Genomic DNA, 12,301 nt, shown 5'->3' with positions numbered 1-12,301 from the left:
TCAGCCTATCCTAAGACCCAGCGCCGCACTGATGAGTGCAGCCAAAATCTCAGTAGGCCATACCAGCTGCGTCCGCCCCGGCCACCACCTTCCCAGGATCAATGCATTCAGGGGTCGGCCACAATAGGTCACAACAACCTAGTTTTGGTAGCCACCAGGATGGCCCGACGGCCTGAGTCCTACAATTAGCTCTGCTCCCGGGGATTAGTGCCTCATTAGGGCCAGGAAGCTGGAGGCGAGTGTCGCCATTTTGTTGATTGCCGTCACAGCAGTTGTATTTGGAGCTGCAGGCTCGATTCCGTAGTCTATGCTGCTCCCCCCTGCAACCTTAAAGGGGGAGGTAAAAATTAAAACAGATTACATCGGATGGCTCAGGGTTAACACTCAGCGATTAGAGCAGCTGACTCAGTGTGTGGCCATTCCTCTCAGCAGTAGGCCACGGCCCCCTTCATGCCAATATATTTACAGAAAACCTATGGGCCTGGTTAAAGTTTCAAGAATTAAGTTAACTATGTCAGGGTGGCAGAGGACAATGCATCTACCATCCTAGGGAACCGTTGCTTGCCAGATTTAGACTAGGCCTGGGCGGTAAACTGCACTCTGCTAGCAGAGTTTGCGGAATTTGGCCATTCCGTGCTCCGCAGTGGGGTTCCTGAATTCCGCCTTCCCAGGAGTGAAGCAGAGTTTTTTTTCTGTTTGCGTCCTTGAGATTTGTTTTGTAACTCACTCACGAGCCCCAGGATAATCTTAGGCAGTTTGCGATCTCTCATGATCCTTCACACTGTAGTGGAGACGGAGATCCAGGTACACACATTGCTATGTTAGCATAAGCATCTTAGAAGTTAAAACAACATCTTGCCACTTTTGCTGCTTTTGCACACAACACTGCAGATAGATGTCTTTATATGAAAACTGCATGCTTTTTCTTCACATGAGAACGGTCTGTTGTTCACATCCCTAGACATGCACCGCGACCTTGGTCTGAACATTATGTGCAGAAACAGTCAGGGCCAACAAACAATGTATGCTTTTGAATTCAGGTTGATCGGCCCACGCTCTAGCCATAACACGCACACAGTTGCAAATATCTGAAATTCGAGCACCTTTAATATTGCAGTTTGCATGCATGAGATACACACTTTGGAGAAGACTTTTTCCAGACACGGAGCAAAGCTGATCCTGTGATGTGATTCAACTAAGCTGATATTTATGGTATGGGGTTCCCCATTCAAACCTAGAGACCTTCTATTAGTCTAATAATACTAGCTTACTAGCGAAGGGAGGGTGGTTGTATTCCACTATCATTTGTAACATGATTTCTCCCTTCATTTTCTATGGTATTGTAACAATGCTGATGGTTTTATTCTTAATCATTTGTCTGCTTATGTTAGCCAAATTACTGCATCTTAGGACATGAAGTTTATAAAATAAACATTTAAAATTTTACTGTGTCTCTGATTACTCTTGTTGTGGACTGATATGAGAATAATAACGAACAGGTATTTCTAATTCCCACCATTCCTCAGAGTACTCTAAGCCGCTTGTTCTGGGTTGTCTAATCATTGGTAGCTTCAAGATAATACGGAGAACGAATGAGACACTGATGCTAGTCGGATAGAGGTTCTGGGTACTGAGGTGAGTTTTTGGTACACCGCAATTCACTGAGGTCCTGGTTTCCTGCGCATAGTTCTGTGCATGAGCAGAATCCCTGCAACATGGCGCACCTAACGTTTGCTCTTATGATTTGAGATGCCTTAGTAGTGCTTATATCAGTCCATGATGCCCTCACTCTTGTTTCCGGATAACGGGAGTGACGGTTTTGACCTACCTAATAGTTACTCTATAGGTTCAATCACGCTTGTCAATTAAAAAGGTTTTTCTATTTTGAACTCTTGTGCTACTGTTATAATAGATTGTTTTTCTACGCTGTGTCCTTATGGTTGCGGTGCCTATTGCGGCGCATAGCCGAGCACCTCTCCGGCGTCATTTGACGCAGTTTGGGGTGCCGGACGATGAGATGGCTGTTATCTTTGTGGTGAGTGCCGATGCGTCATATCCCTACGAGTTGTTTTACTGTTGGGTAACTATGCCGGCAGTGAATGTGGACGATAATACGTTTCACTCCTATACTCCCACGCAGGTCCCAGCGAATTATACGCCATATAGGATGCAGGAGATTCCTATTTTGGCTTGGCAGCATCGTATTTGGTTTAATGGCGCCCTCCCCCACACGGTTACACAGGTTCGTTTGGGCCCTTTGTCCATTCCAGGGGCCACTTGGCCGGTACTGGCCGGATTTACACCTCATCCTCGTTATTTAAATGCTACGGTGGGTGAGTTACGTGTACTCCATACAGCCCTGATTACAGTACATCGGGCTTTAGTGCAATACGTTTCACGCAATGTGCAGGTTGGGGCTCCTGTTGTTGCGGGACAACCAGCTGGTCCGGCCGGGAGTGTTATTAGTCCTGTCATGGTTAATTCGGTAATAGGCAAGCGCCCCCAGAATAAGGACGATTTACCTTATTGGCTTGCTGAGAAATTTGACCAGCTGGAAGCAGTATTTCCGCACTCTACTCCTGTGGAGAAACACAGGATACTCACCATTAGTTTGCAGAAAGACTTAGTCCCAGAAGTGGCCGATTGTGAGAACTGGGGTAAGGTTTTTGCAGCGGTCTACTCGAAGTGCTTCGGCACCCCATCTTTGGCCGTACTTCCTTCCGTGATCCAACATGTTCAAGATCAACACGGTTTGGAGGCAGCGGTCGAGTTGGGAATGAGACTTGTCGGTGTGTTCGACTTGGTTGCCACTCATCCTTGGTAACCTCAAGGGAGATGCGGTTCACTTTCAAGTGGCGAATGGTCTAGCCCTCGTAGAAGACGTCGATAAACCACAGGAATTGCCTAAAATTATTGCGGAGGCATATAGAAAAATAGGCCGCAGTAGTTTAGGGATTAAGCCTACTATTCAAATCGCAGATGTGCAACAGCAAACCAACGCGGGTTTGTCTTTCAAAGACGATCGTCCAGCTTTTCCTAAACAGAATTGGAGAACTAAGAAACAAGGAAAGCAGCAACAGAAACAGGGGTCTCATCCTGCGTCACCGGTACAGGCGACTAGTGAACGCACATATGATTTGCGCGATCGCAGTAGAATTAGGTCACCTGATAGATTTCAGGTTACTGAACAACGTTCTCCTCATTCTTCACAGGAAACATCGGCCTCGCAGTCTGGTGGCGGAGAACGTGGCAAAGGTCGGGGTGCCCAACAAGGACGTGAGCAACCCCGTCAGCCTGACAGTAATAGTGTTTGATTGGTTCTGATGCTCTGTCCATCACCACCCCCTTTTGTATCGCTTTGTTCGCCATAAGTTGGCAGGGTATGCTCAGACGTGAGTCCCTTGCTCACTTTGCCACTGGATTCAAGCAAGCCTGGCTGAAGTGGCTGAAATGCCAGAAACCGGTCCTAGGAAGCTTGTTTCCGGTCCAGGGAAGACATGGCTTGGCAGTTCGGGCTGGACTGTTCCCATGAGGCACAGGGTCAGCCTGATTTGCATATGGCCATGTCTGAACTGGGGAGGCAGAGTGGGCTAAAGAACGGTGATGGATCAAACCCAGATCTGTTGACTGGGTGTGAGTGTTTGATTGGTTCTGATGCTCTGTCCATCACCACCCCCTTTTGTACCGCTTTGACAGTAAGGGCAAGCAGGACGAGTTTGCACGTCAACGTCCCCCGTTTCAGAATAAGAAAGTTGCTGCATTAACAGCGAGGTATGCCACAGATAGTGAGAACGCAGCTTCGGAACCTAACATGGGCACTAACGCTGCTCAACAGCGCAGCGGAGGTTACAGTAGTGCGGCAAGCACTACCTCCATATCTGAAGGCGACAGCAACTTACACGTTTGTTACTGTAGAAACTGCGGATACTAGAGTGGCTCCCCCTGACAGACTATATGACAGAGGTGGACTGGCCCCCAGCTTTCATTTTGGCCACTCCTAGAGGGGAGGAGGTAATCTTCCCGTCCTTCGCGCACACAGTGCCAAAGGATCATGCTCAAAAATTTGCAGAAGAGTGGGCCCAGGTGCTTGCTCCGGCTTTGTACCGTACTCAGGTTGGGTGAGATAAATTTTCGCCAAGCCATAGATTCCTTTACGGTCTATGCCCCAGCCGCAACCCCAATGTCCCATGCGCCGCGAAGCTAGATCTCACGTCGCAGAAATCCTTGAACAATTGGAATATCAAGGTGTTATTGAAACCTGTGTGTCACCAATGAATAATCCTCTATTTACTGTCACTAAACCTGATGGGTCGTACCGCCTAGTTTTGGATTACCGGCATTTGAACTCTCATTGTCGGACTTGTGCTGTACAGAATACCCACAGTTCTGCCCTCGTTGAGTCTTGTGAGAAAAAGGTTTAAGACCACACTTGACATATCTAATGGCTTTTTCAGCCATAATCTGTCCTCTATTAGTAGTCAATGGACAGCCTTTACTTCTGGCGGCAAACAAAAACAGTTTAAGAGATTAGCCATGGGCTAGAAAAACAGCCCTGGCGTCTTTGTCGCACGTGTAGTCTCTTTGCTAGAGAGCATTGACCCGGATGCGTACTCGTATGTTGATGATATCTATCTCATAGACGAATTATGGCTGCATCTGTGTCGCGTTGACCGCATCATTGTTATGTTTGCAGACTTCGGTTACAAATTCAACTTTGCAAAGTCACACATTGCAGAGTATACAGTGTTGTTTTTGGGCTATGAACTCAACAGTGAATTTCGAGGATTAGCCCCTCACTTCCTGGAGAAGTGCGCATGTTTGCGTGCTCCGACAACACTGAAAAAACTACAATCTTTGCTGGGTTTTCTAATTTCGGGCGTACCTTTATTCCCGATAATGCCCAGAGTAACAAAGCCTCTATATGCCTTGGTACAACCTAATTTTTCCAAATCGAGCTGGCTGCCAGAACATTCAGCTATCTTGCAATGTTTGCAGGCTGACCTTCTTGCTTCGAAATACTTACTGACAAGTGATAACCACACTAACCTGGTAATAAGAATTGTGCCTGGCGCAGTGGGTTTCACGTACTTAACGTTCAATGAGGGCGATACAGTCCCCATTGCTTACAAATCACACCTGTACACTTCGGCTGAGATGCGTTTTTCCACTGTCGAAAAAGTTTTGACTGCAGTGCAGATGGCAATTCTTACAGAGAGAGCACTGTCGCAGGGGAAACGCATGTTGGTTGTCACACCGTATTCTGCTCTTGAGGCAGTGGCGAAAGCCAGTGTACCTAATTCTAAAGCTTTGCATCCACGATAACTGGGTAGACTGTGAAACGCTGCAACTAAGGCTCGTTTTGTGTGCTTAAGACTTTCTTTTAAAAATTCTGTTGAAATTTTTCTTTTATTTTGAGGCGATAGCAAATATCTTTGATACATATGTGCCTCACTGCACTGCACTGCATGTTGTTGTGAACGCATTGTAATCATTTTAAAAACGTTATTTTACGCATTGTGAGCATCTTAAAAACGTTATCTTACCTTGTGAATTGGTGTATTCTGTCTTGATTTCTGCGTTTGCTCCCCGGTCCACCACAGCTGGTGCTGGTTGTGTGGAGGGACGCCTACGCTACAATTGTCTTCCTCACTTCCGGTGGGACACTCGATATCCGCCATCTTGAGAGGGTCACGGTCTAGTCCTCGGACCCCTTCCCTCGCACACAGTACTTAAACAGGACATGGCGCTGACGCGCACTTGATAACTGGGTAGACTGTGAAACGCTGCAACTAAGGCTCGTTTTGTGTGCTTAAGACTTTCTTTTAAAAATTCTGTTGAAATTTTTCATTATTTTGAGGCGATAGCAAATATCTTTGATACATATGTGCCTCACTGCACTGCACTGCATGTTGTTGTGAACGCATTGTAATCATTTTAAAAACGTTATTTTACGCATTGTGAGCATCTTAAAAACGTTATCTTACCTTGTGAATTGGTGTATTCTGTCTTGATTTCTGCGTTTGCTCCCCGGTCCACCACAGCTGGTGCTGGTTGTGTGGAGGGACGCCTACGCTACAATTGTCTTCCTCACTTCCGGTGGGACACTCGATATCCGCCATCTTGAGAGGGTCACGGTCTATTCCTCGGACCCCTTCCCTCGCACACAGTACTTAAACAGGACATGGCGCTGACGCGCCGGCGGCACGCCGAAGGCGCGCCCACGGCAAGCCCGTCCGCGACCATGACGCGTCCAGCGCCAGCCACGCTGCCTGTTGCCCTCAACACCAGACCATGACAGCTCGGCAATTGGAGGCATTAAATATAGGTAATCAATGCGGTCATTCGCTCGAGGTTGATGGCATTACGGGTCCGATAAGTTGTCGATTATGTCGGACCCAAATTAATGTAATTAACCAGGATATAACGTCTGACTTACACACCACCCACTCCCTTCCAGCACCCATCCTTGGAGGCCTAATAAATGCTCGCTCTTTAAGAAAGCATGCTCTGGATATTAAGGAGTTGATTGTGGAGAACAAACTAGATCTCCTATTTGTCACCGAAACGTGGTTGAGGGAGGATTGCAATCCAGATATAGTAACCGCTCTGCCACCTGAGTTTACCATGTGTAGGTTGGACAGAGAGGAGGGCAGGGGAGGGGGAGTAGCCATTATACACAGGGAATCTTTGCAGGTGAAGACCTTTTCCCTCCAAGGCCTTACAGGAGCAGAAAACATGGGATTTTGCTGTGCTATGGATAACTCTTTCTCCTTTGCTGGAGTACTGTTATATCGGCCACCAGGCAATAGCAATACTTTTTTAGATTCCCTGGGAGAAGCCCTCAGCGAAGCAGTGCTCAGATACGCGAACTTTACTCTTTTTGGGGATATTAATCTTCATTTAGAATGCGAGGGTAGCCCGGGAGTGTCTTCCTTTCTAGAAACTATCTCTATGTTGGGGCTCAAACAGTTGGTCCAAGGTCCTTCCCACTGTGGAGGACATACTCTGGACACTGTCTGTTCTAACCTAGAGTCCCTACAGACTGGCAAACCAGTGCCACAAGCCTGGTCTGATCACAGTTTTATTCCTTTTGACTTTCCTATTCCCCAAAAAGTTAGTGCAGTTATAAACGACAGTGACCACAGCTATACTAATAAGCGGAAGTGGCATCTGTTGACCTCTAATCCCCTCTTGACAGTCACGGCTTTAAATACTGCACCGGAACTCATAGGGGAACCTGAAGAGGATTCAGATAGACTGAATAATTGGATCACATCCATCGGGAATAAACTGGAACCCTATAGAAGAGCCATTAGAACATCCAAAAGGAAGATCCACAACGACCCTTGGTTCTCCAGGGACCTAGCGGAGCTCCATTTACATAGCAAGCAGCTGGAACGTAAATGGAGGAGGGGATACGAAGTATCCAGTCTGTTTATCTTCAAAGCCTTTAGGAAGAAATATAAGGCAGCCATTAATTCTGCAAAAAGGGAATACTTTTGCAATAAAATCGCTATAGCCAAAAATAATTATAAAGAAATATTTAAAATTGTAAAATATTTTACTGATCCCAAGGTCCTGCACACCACCATACCGTCTTCTGTGGCACTCTGCAATGAAATTGCATGTTTTTTCGAGGACAAAATTAAAAACATTCAAAGAAACTTTAGGACTTGGAAATCGGAAGATCTTAACGATGTAAATGAACCAGATCTCAGTTCCAATCTTCCAGTTCTGGCTTCATTTCAAGCGGCCACTTTAGCTCAAACTAAAGAGGCTATATTAGCTTGCAAATCTGGTTCACCACTGGACGTCTGCCCCCCGACGTTTTTACATCATATTATTGATGTGGTTAATCCTGTAATCAATGGCATAGTGAACTCCTCTCTTGCCTTGGGTAAAGTGCCCACAGATTGGAAATTCGCGATTGTCAAACCTTTAAAAAAGAAACAGAACGTAGAATCTTCAATATTATCCAACTACAGGCCCATTTCGCTTCTCCCCATCTTGGGTAAGATCACTGAGAAAATAGTGTGTCAACAACTGGCCAGCTTTACTGAATCTGCGTCCATCCTCCACCCTCGACAATCGGGTTTTCGTCCCAGACACTCGACGGAGTCAGCGTTACTCGAGATCACGGACACCCTTAAATTCATCTTGGACAGTGGCAGGAAGGCAGTTTTGATTTTGTTAGACTTGTCTGCCGCGTTCGATACCATTTCCCACGACATCCTGTTAGTCAGATTAAGATCATGCGGCATTACAAACTTGGCCCTGGCATGGATATCATCATTTCTGTCTAACAGGAAACAAGTCATCTCCTTGGGATCCTGCGTGTCATCTGAACGCACTGTCTCTACGGGTGTTCCTCAAGGGGCCTCCATCAGTCCCCTGCTGTTTAACATATACATGGCCCCTCTGATCTCTTTGATCTCTTCCTTTGGAATTGAGACCACATCCTACGCTGATGACACTCAACTCATTTTGTCTCTGGAGGATAAAACAACATCAGCAGAGGAGAATTTTAAAACCTGTTTCTCAGCGATCATTAAATGGATGACTAACAACCACCTCTGTTGTAACACCGATAAAACAGAGATCCTTCCCATTGGCAAAAACAACACATTCCAACCCAAGGATTGGTGGCCAGAGGATACGGCAGCACCTCCATCTATTGTGGAGGTTACCAGAAATCTGGGAGTTTTGTTTGACACCTCACTTTCATTTAAGCCGCATGTATCAAAATTAACAGGGATTTGTTTTAGCCATATTCGAACTTTGAAAAAGTTCTTCAATGTCATTCCAGCAACAGCAAGAAAAACAGTAACAGTAGCTCTGATTCTGTCACGGTTGGACTACTGCAACAGCCTTCTCGTTGGGACCAATAAATCGTCCTTAAGACGGCTTCAGGTTGTCCAACATGCAGCTGCTAGACTGGCTCTGGGCCTTCCTCGTAAATAATCGGCCTCAGCGGCATTGAAGACTCTACATTGGCTATCAATTCCTAAAAGAATTCTCTTTAAACTCCTCCTGACAACCTTTAGAGCTGTTCGAGGAGTTGGTCCTGCCTATCTCTCTGCCAGGTTTAAACCATACACCACTGCCAGAACGTTACGATCTAGCTCAGCTAATCTTTTGGCAGAGGGCAGGTTCAAACTGTCAACTAGGGGAGGAAAATCAGCATCAATACTTGGAGCTAAAGCATGGAATCAATTACCTAGGGAACTGAGGGCAATGCAACAGCAAGATCCATTTAAACGTGCCCTTAAGACCTGGATATTTGGTCTATCTGATGCCTTCTCTCTTGCTCTAATCTAGATTGCTTTGTATCAGTATGCTCGGTTATCTGCAGCGCCAGGAGGCTCCATTCGGAGTGACAGTTGCGCTATATAAACTTACCTTTCATTCATTCACGTTGGATACAATGGGCCACTTTCTTGACATCACCGGATGTCACCTACATCTTTGATGCCTCATTACAGACTCAGGAGTACTTGCAGTATGAATTTGTTCATCCAGCTCCTCTGTCTTTGCGTACACTTGAGGATTACCATTGTGTCATATACACAGACGGTTCTGCGCAACCGGCAACTGAATCATAGCATGCTTATTCAGCGGCCTGCGCAATTGTGGCTGGTACTTTCGTGAATGGTGAATTCAAGTCTGATGTCGTGCATACGCAGTCATTGGGTGATTGTGCCGCACAGTTGGCAGAGCTACGTGCTCTTGTGCTTGCACTGGAGTTTGCTGATCCACGGGTTACAACTCTTCTAGTGAGAGTCTCGTTTTATTGTGTTCAGTCTTTTAATGACAATTTATTCTTTTGGTCTCAAAATGAATATCGTGATTCCAAGGGTAGCACAAATAAGCATAAAATGCTTTGGGTTCGAGTGGCAGAACTTAAACAGAATCTGCCACTCGTGAATGTGATTCATACTCTTGGGCACCAGCGAGTTGGTGTCCACGCTGTCGGGAACAGCTTAGCTGACGAAGCAGCGAAAACTGCATTGGCAACATATCTAGTATCAGCAGTTACAAGGTCCAAAAGTAAGATTGATGATGACATCTTGGCAGCTATTGCTGCAACAGAGAAGGGCAGTAATTACCCTTGAGGTTTCCCTTCTCGGTACTCTTATCAATTAAGTCCTGATAAAGTTCCCTATGTGAGAATTAACGACGTTGGTGACAGATTGATTCCCAACGCGGACTGCAGACTTTCCTTGATAACAGCGGCTCACGAAGGTATGGCCTCTGCCCATGCAGGCGTTTCAGCAACTGTTACTCTCTTACAACAACGTTACTGGTGGCGCTTATTGTATAAACAGACTTGTGCTTATGTTCTTAATTGTGACATTTGCCAGCAGATTAAACCTTCGACTGCTACACGCCCACCACAAACGCAGTTGTACATATCTAATAAACCACTTGAGTGTGTTTATTTAGATCACTGCGGTCCTTTCTCCTCTGATTCTGCGTATAAGTACATCTTAGTTGCAGTAGATTCGTGCACACATTTTTTGGGCGTATGTCCACAAAGGAGTGCTGATGCTTGAACTGTCATCAGGGATTTGCGTGTCTTTGTGCCTCTAAGGCGTACAAAGAGGCCATGAGATCTTTGGGGGTCCAAGTCAAATATTCGTCTCCATACCGGCCTGAGAGCAATAGTGTTGTGGAACGGATGAACTGTGACTTAAAGCAATCCCTGACAGCTAGGGATTTAGGCACTGGCAGGAACTGGTTAGCCCATCTGTATAACGTACAACGTGCACTTAATAATCTCCCTAGAAGGTCTCTAGGTGGGCGGACCCCATACGAAATGCTCTTTGGCATAAAGATGTTTGTCCCGGACCTTGATGGTCTAGACATGGCGGCGTCAGCTGCACCCTTTGACGTAGATGATCACTGTGCTGTATTACAGAATCTACAAGAGACCAGAGACAGTCTTGCAAAGGAACAATTGTCCTCCACAACTGATGCTGCGCTTCAGATTCCGGTATTCGGCTGGCTACCTCGAGTTGGTGACCTGGTCCTTGAGAAGGTGGAGAACAAGAAGGAGTTCGGTCCCTCTTATCGTGCACCAGTACCAGTGCTTGGCGTGCAGGGTACAAGAACTGTCATTTTACTTCCACTTCCTGGTCGCAAGGATAACAGGTATATCTCCATTGACAATGTCAAACTACAGCGAGTGGCCGATTCTTCTTAGTATGACTCCAGCGGTCTCTTGTCCAGCGAGGTGGAGAAATTCTGTTTTGGCTCTGGCAAATACCAACAGGCCTGACATTGCCATCGAGATGCATACAGTTCCGAATCCTTTGTTGCCTCCACCGGCTGGTGGTCGAACTGAAGATACTGAGCATGCTTATCCCACAGATGTGTTGTTGCCTGGTTTACAATCCACTGCAGTTGACCAGTCACGTTTTTCATTTGACACTAACTCAATGACTTCCAATCCCACATCGAAAGTTTCTATTTTTGCTACTTGGTTTAAGAGACATTTTTTAATACCCACCTGGACTTACATTTGGCTGTTGCTCATAAGTATTTTCTTGTTTATGTCCCTTGGATTTCTGGTGGTATTTTTTCGTCTTATAAATGGACACTATCTCACCGAATGATCTGCAATTAGACTAATTGATGGAACTTTGGCCCCCCACTCCTCATCGCACATCATGAAAAGGGACCAGACTTTTGTGAATATTACTGCCTGGCCTGTGTTGGATGGGATTTTGTGGGATGCTGTTAAATTTCAAATTCATGGTCCCACAGAGGTGATTAATGTCCCAAATGTACTTTGTGTTTCTATGGGAGATGTTGTGAAACAAAACATCCGCTCTGATGATTGGGACGTCCAGGCCAAAGAGGCACCGTTTTCTGATTTGAAATATTATGCTGCCTTTGATGCTGAAGATTTGTATTTAGACACTGCTAATTATGGGGCGCTATTTTGCTACCAACACTATGGTAATCACTTCCTACATAAAGCCAATACATTTAGAAATGTTGTTAATTATACGCAATGGGAACATTGTCCGGCGCCAATTGAAGGCAGGTCTAAAACTTTAGTGAACAAATGTACATATTTTACGGATTTCAATGTATCTGACACTGAAGCATGTTATTTTAAATTAGCTGCGGAGCAAGCTTCTAAAATTAGACTGACTTCGGCTAAATTGTTATATTCCAAATCCTTTAAGGATGAGTTGACTATAAGGGGTTATGAGCTGTAGAAAGATACCATTGATCTTAAATCACTTTGGGGTTCTAAACCATGGCAGGTACAAGGAACAGAGGCTCTGCATCG

The sequence above is a fragment of the Triturus cristatus genome, chromosome 1_1, assembly GCF_964204655.1.
Source record: "Triturus cristatus chromosome 1_1, aTriCri1.1, whole genome shotgun sequence".
NCBI classification, from domain to species: Eukaryota; Metazoa; Chordata; class Amphibia; order Caudata; family Salamandridae; genus Triturus; species Triturus cristatus.
This window is presented reverse-complemented; position numbering follows the sequence as displayed.